Source organism: Rhinolophus sinicus, chromosome 14 (genome assembly GCF_057876585.1).
Source record: "Rhinolophus sinicus isolate RSI-liver-muscle chromosome 14, RSI-T2T, whole genome shotgun sequence".
NCBI lineage: Eukaryota > Metazoa > Chordata > Mammalia > Chiroptera > Rhinolophidae > Rhinolophus > Rhinolophus sinicus.
Window position 1 is genome coordinate 89,124,913 of NC_142514.1, and position 6,731 is coordinate 89,131,643.

The following is a 6,731-nucleotide window of genomic DNA, read 5'->3' on the forward strand; positions in this document are numbered from 1 at the left end:
AATAAGAAAAGGAGTCCCACCATTACTGCTACAGTTCAACAATGTTTTGGAGGTTCTGAACAATGCAATAAAACAAGAAAAATACATGAGTCTTAGGTATCGGAAAAAAAGAGATAGAACTTCAGGGTGTTTTGTTTTTTTTTCAGATGGTAAGTCAGTATATTTGAAAATAGAAGAAAATGAACTGAAAAATAATTTGAACTAATGAAAGCAGTAACAAACTTATCAGTTACAAGAATATTCAAAAATCAGTATATTTTTTCTGTAATCAATAACCAATTAACTCTGTAATGAGAAAGAATAATTTATGATAAGAATAAAGACTGTGAAAGACTGAGAAATAAATATCATAAGAAATCTTTATAAAAAGAAGCCTGAAGCTTAATAAATTACATAAAAAGAAAATCTGAACAAATGGAAGGATAGATCCTGTTTATTTAAGGGAAGACTCAATATTTTAAAGACAGCTATTAATATTATTCCAATATCAATTCTTAAATAATGCAATTCAATTAACATAATACTAGGGCATTCACAGAAATTGGTGGGCTGGTTTAAAGAATCATCTAGGAGAGCAATGGGCAAGAGTAACTGTGATAATTTTAAAATATATATTTGTTTTCTATAATAATAAAGAGGAATGGTGGCATGAGACAATATTAGTAGGTCAATGGAAAAGAACATTGGACAGAGGAGCAGGCTTGTGTATATATGGAAGTTTGGTGTATGAGAACCGTGCCACTTCAAAACAGCAGCTAATGAAGAAATATTCAACAAATTATGTTGGGACACTTGGTTACACATTTGGTGAAAAAAAATTACATTTTCTATTTCACACAATGCCTAAAGTAAATTTCAGATGCAAAGTCCTAAACGTTAAAAACAAAATTATAAATTATTAGAGGATTTTTTGTTGGTAATTGAAGTGGAGAAGGTCTAAAACAAACAAAGAAAAATGACTTACAGATATAAACTCATAAAAGATTACATCTCTTTTATTAAAAAAAAATCCTTAAATAATTAAATGACACATTATCATTAAATGAAAATATTTGCAACATATGTAACAGTTAAGGAGTTAATAATACAATAAATAGAGTCTCACTAATTAATAAGTAAAATACAAATAATCAGTAATACATTGACAAAGAATATAAATATATAATTTACAAAAGAAATCCAATTGTTTAATTGAACATATTAAAATTTGCTCAGCTTCATTAGTGTTAAGAGAAATTAATACAATGAGATTTCACTTTTTATAAAAGTAGGTATGATTAAATATCAATTTAAATTTGATAATATGTTCTGATGAGACTGGGGACACCAGTATTCTGATATAATGCTGGTTGGAACATAAGTCAGTGTGGCTATTTTTATGGGCATTTTGGCAATATCTATTAAAATGAGAAATATACATTCTCCATGACCCTGCTCTTTCTGTTCTCAGAATCTATTCCAGAAAAAATTGCTTTGTGAGGTAATTTTAAGCACTAGCAGAGCACCCGGCACATAATGGACACTCAACAAATGTTGATATGTAGGGGGATTCATTTCACTTTTAGAAACATGAGTGTGCAAAAATAAAAAATCTTTTTTCCATGACTGTGCTCATGAGCCCTCAATTTTTTATGAATGTAATAAAACAATATAGGCTATTTAAATTGAGCTGGAGAGTTCCATATTAAATGCAGCCTATTTTGGGTGAACACTTGATGGATTTACAGTTTTGCCTTCTCCCTTCATCTTCTTTTCTCCCCATTGATGAGGCTTATTCACTTTCTGAGCATCAGAGAATTACCTGAACTGTAATTCTAGGCATATGGCACAGGCCTCCCTAAGATGTATGATCCCTACACGTGTTTGGTCATCAGTCTCATCTGTTCCAGCGATATCACATAGGACACCATTTCTGGACAATAGCAAAGGTGTCTCTACAGGATTCTTCTCTCCCCTCTCCCACTTGTGGTTGATGTGATACCACCATCCTAAAGGAGTCTTCATTTTAGGAAGTGCCTTTACACTTGGAAATCAAAATAAAGTGGGATTCAGGGAAAGAGCAAATGATGCGAGAGCTCAGGCCAGCTGGTCTCCAGTCTTGGGTAGAAGGGCTCGTTTTCCCTCACTCATTTTGTGTTTTGCATCGTTCCTTCTCCCACAGCAGGAAAGGTAAGATCCAGAGCCAAGGCCAGGGTATAGTTTTAGGGAGAAGAGATAAGGAGCAGCTTCCAGTCTATGCCTTTGAATGATGGGGGTAAACATAAGTTTTGAGGCTTACCTATTATTTGGCTTTGTTCCCTAGGAGAGAAAAATAGGTACTTGGGACCCAAGTCTCAGCTATGCAGAATATGTGTGTTTTCATGGATTATTCTTGGTATGTGACTGACGAAAACCCTGGACGTTTTCATCCTATCCTGTACAGGATATCTTGTAGGGCTTGTGAACTGCAAGCCCTAGGTTCCATGCTGTGATTCGAGGACTCCTGGTTCAGTTGTATGTGGAAGCAAATCTCTGCTTGGAAACTCAGTTTCCACGTCTATAAGTGATGAGGGCTTGACTCCATAATCTGTAAAGTCTTCTTTAGTTTTAAATGCTGCACACCCAGCTTTTACATAAAATGACATAATAGTTAGATGAGAACACTATAGGTAATCTGAAAAGTTTAGTGGTTTAAATTTTATCAATTTCTGGAGTAGTGGTTCCTAGAGGTATAAATTCCTTTCCATAGAGATTCAGCATTTTCCCTCATATTGATGAGTACAAACTTCTCTATGAAACAGCCAATCTACTTAATTTCCAGGAAATTACGTGTGGGTTAATTACAACTCTTGAAGACTATTTGCCAGCTTAAAAAAAAAAAAAAAAAAAACTTTTATAAAGTGATTTGTGCATTGATATTGTCTGATGTAACATTGTTGCTTATTGAAACCCTGGTCATACCTCTATTTATGGTCATCTATTTCTGAGGATGACTTTAAATATTGCTCTGACTTGAGCACCTTACTCTGACCCTTAAAATAGGTTACTCCAAACTTCTAAGTACTATGAATAATGAAACTTTCAGAACCCTATGATAAAATACACGGTGATGGAAGGAGAACTGACTCTGGGTGGAGAACACAATGTAATATACAGAGGATGTATTACAGAATCGTACACCTGAAACCTATGTAACTTTACTAACAATTGTTGCCCCGATAAACGTTAATTTAAAAAAGAAAAAAGGTGGTCTTTTTTTTTTCTTTTTGCAAAATTTCTTTATCCTGAAATCGCCTCACAGAATACCAGTGAAATCATCTGAAGCATAAGCTGGAGTTAGTCATGTCTAAACTGGTCTGCTGCTAACCCAGAACATATATTTCTTTTTTTCTGTCATGTCAATTTCAGATAGACTTTCATCCTGTCTTATGGAGACCAATTTGATTAAAAGTTGCTATTTTGTTTTCTGTGGTGTGTGTAATAATAAATAATGTAGTTTCATTAATTGGAGACATTTCTTGGAGGTCAAATTTTATTTATTAAAGAAAGTAGAAGCACCAAAGTCATATGAGAAATCCCCCAAATGTCAATCTGGTTTATAGAACTCAAATATCTACACAATGACTAACAAAATTGTAAAGGCATATGCTTTCATGATCTAATGAATTTATCAACTTCTTAGTTTCGGAAAACATAAGAATTATGAGAGATTATTATCATTATTAGTATTAGTATTAGTATTTTAACTTTTTTAGTGGAGAGTTTCTCTACAAGCTTGGGATCCCTATAAACTTCTGTTTGGCAGCTTCTATTAAGTTTGCTTTAGGATGTAATAATAGCCTTTCAGCTTATGATTTCCAAAGAAGTGACTGATTAATAGTAGATTCTCTACATGCTTCAAAGAAGCCATTTAAAATAAAAGGTTTAGGAATTCCACTTCTTATAATGGAGAAGGATCTTATGTATATCAATTCTTCTTCAGATGACAATAACAAAATATAAAGTAACAACTATCTGACGTCTCTGAAGAGTGACTAAGATCAGAAACTGGATAGGAGGTCAAGCTTGGCAAAAGGAAATAGCAGGAGGTCAGTTTCCTGTTTTTCTCAACCAGGCAGGCCACAGTCTGTGATCTGCGAGGCAACCAGAACACAGATAGGAACCAGTCATCTTATGATTGAGAAATCAGATCACAGACTAGTTCTACCACAGCAACTAGAAAGTAAGAGGAGAAATCTTGGATAGGAGAGAGCCATAGAGGGAAACTCCAATTTCTGCAAACAGAATCTGTCCAAATCTTTGGCTGACTCATGAAGCATATATGCATGGAGTAGACTCCAAGCAGCTTATCTAAAACTAAAATAACTAAGCAGAGATTTCAGCCACTGCTCACCACAGAGGAGACAGAATTTGGACCTTGAGTTCAGTCAAGTTAACTAACTGCTAAGACAAACAAACAGATCAACACTATTTGAGGAACATGATACAATTCTTGCTCTCTACAGTATATCATTCATAATGTATAAGCGGCAGTCCAGGGTTACTACACATAAAAAGAAACAGGAAAACATGGCCCATATTCAAAAGAAAAGAAATTAGTGGAGACTAACTTTGAAACAACTCAGATATTGAAATTGTCAGACAAGTATTTTACAGTAGTTAGAATAACCATACTTAAAAACATAAAAGAAAGTACAGCTGTAATGAATGAGCATATATAGCGAGTCTCACACAGGAACATATGGGAAAGCTCAATTTAGAAAAGAAACTATAAAAAAAATCTAATGGAAAATTTTTTAAATAAATAAATAAAATTTCTGAAATAATAAATTCACTGATGTTTTTAACAGTAGGTTGAAGATGACATAAGAAAGAGAGCAAAAGAAACAGATTAATAGAAATATCTAATCTTTAGAAGACAGAGGAAAAAGATTGGGGGGGGAATAAACAAAGTCTCAATGGAATAATATCCAAATTTCTAAGGTACATGCAATTGAAATCCCCAAGGAAAGAAAAGAATGAGGCAGAAAGAAATATTTAAAGAAAAAAAAAGAGTGCTAATCTCCCAAATTTGGTAAAAAACATAAAGTATGTAATTATGTCCCATAATGAAGATTACATTTAGTTGCTTCCTAAGAGAACTAAAAAGTGAATTGAAACTTTAACTTGGCAAGCTAGACTTTTTTGAAAAAGAGATAGCTCTTCTTATTGCCAGATGATGTTTTATTTGTGCAGCATAAAAATAGGCAAGGTATGACTAGTCTTTCAAAATACATGATTTGGTTCAATACATAAAATTTAAACCGGTTGTCAGTAAACAATTAGAAAAACTTAAAAACAACAACAATAACAATGACAAAAAAACAACAAGAAACTAGTATTATTGGACCATAATGGTCTTTAAAATGCATCACAATTTACTAGCTTAAATTGAAGTTATTCTCAAAAAAACACATTACAGGGGGAATGAAGTCAATTGGGAGTGTTCGATTTGTTAATGAAATTCTATAATATCTAAAGTAGGCTCAGAATTTGAGAATTAGAAGGGACTTTAAAGGTCAGTGCAATCAACAGTCAGTGAGGACGGTTTTGGAGCCAAATACCCCAATTCTTCTTCCCAGTTATGTAATCTCGGGAAAGTGAGTTAATCCTCCTCATTTGGGAAACAGGTTTTTAAGACCACTAAATACATTTAAAGGGGTTCTGTAAATGATAAAGTACTAATTTACTGTGATTTCCTATTACTCATTTATGAAAACTCTTTGAAAAGTTAACAGCACCAACCAAAGAATGATTATTATTGAAATTAAATTTGTTTGTAACGCACTTCTTTCATGGGGGCACTCTCAGTATCTTTGGTTTATGTAACGATAAGTCATCAAGGTGACGCACCCGATGTTCCTTGGTCCCTGAGTTTTGGGGAGCATGTCAGAAAATGTCAGGGGTGACCACTGAGAAGCATTCAGAGTGACCTGGAAAAGGTCTTGGATCTAAGAATCACAGCAAAAAGTACAAACCATTTGAACTGTTTAGTGTTTAATTTATAAGTCAATTGATATTTAATCCAATGTGCTCATTTGCAAAAGTCTCTATTAAGATGCAAGACTCTCCAAATAAATATAAAAATCCTTAACTGGTAATTATCTAAACTTACATCTATAAAAAATAACATGTGGTTTTTAATTCAATTAAGATTTGTTAGATAGTGTCTTCTTTCTCTTTTGAAAAGCACAGTTGAACGTAGAACAAGCTTATTTTCTTATTTGTTTGCAAAGTACAGGTGAGGTGATATAATTGCCAAAGGAAAAGTAAAATAAGGGTTGAAGGAAAAGAATAGATGTGATATCGTCTATCTTTACTGAAAAATTTAAAAAGATTTATTTCTGTTTGTGAAAAAATTCATCTCCTGTAGAACTCCAAATTGTCTCATGACAGAAAGAGCTAAACTCCAAATAGACATCTATGGTCTCCAAGCTTTATTGTTTTAAGTTATATGTCCTCTTTATTTAACCATCTCCAAATGAAATTCAAATATGTACCTTCCTTTACTGACCCACATAAAATAAGACATATGCGTACGTTTACTTTTTTCTCTCATTAGGGGTGAGAAGTTTGCTGTAAGTCCCCATATCTCATTCTCAGTACTCTCTGTATTTGTGAGATGGCTGGAAAAGGCATGGGCATAGTCCGAAGCCATGGAATAGAATTTCATGGTTATGTTACACCAGTTTGCTTATTAATTGGTCTTATTT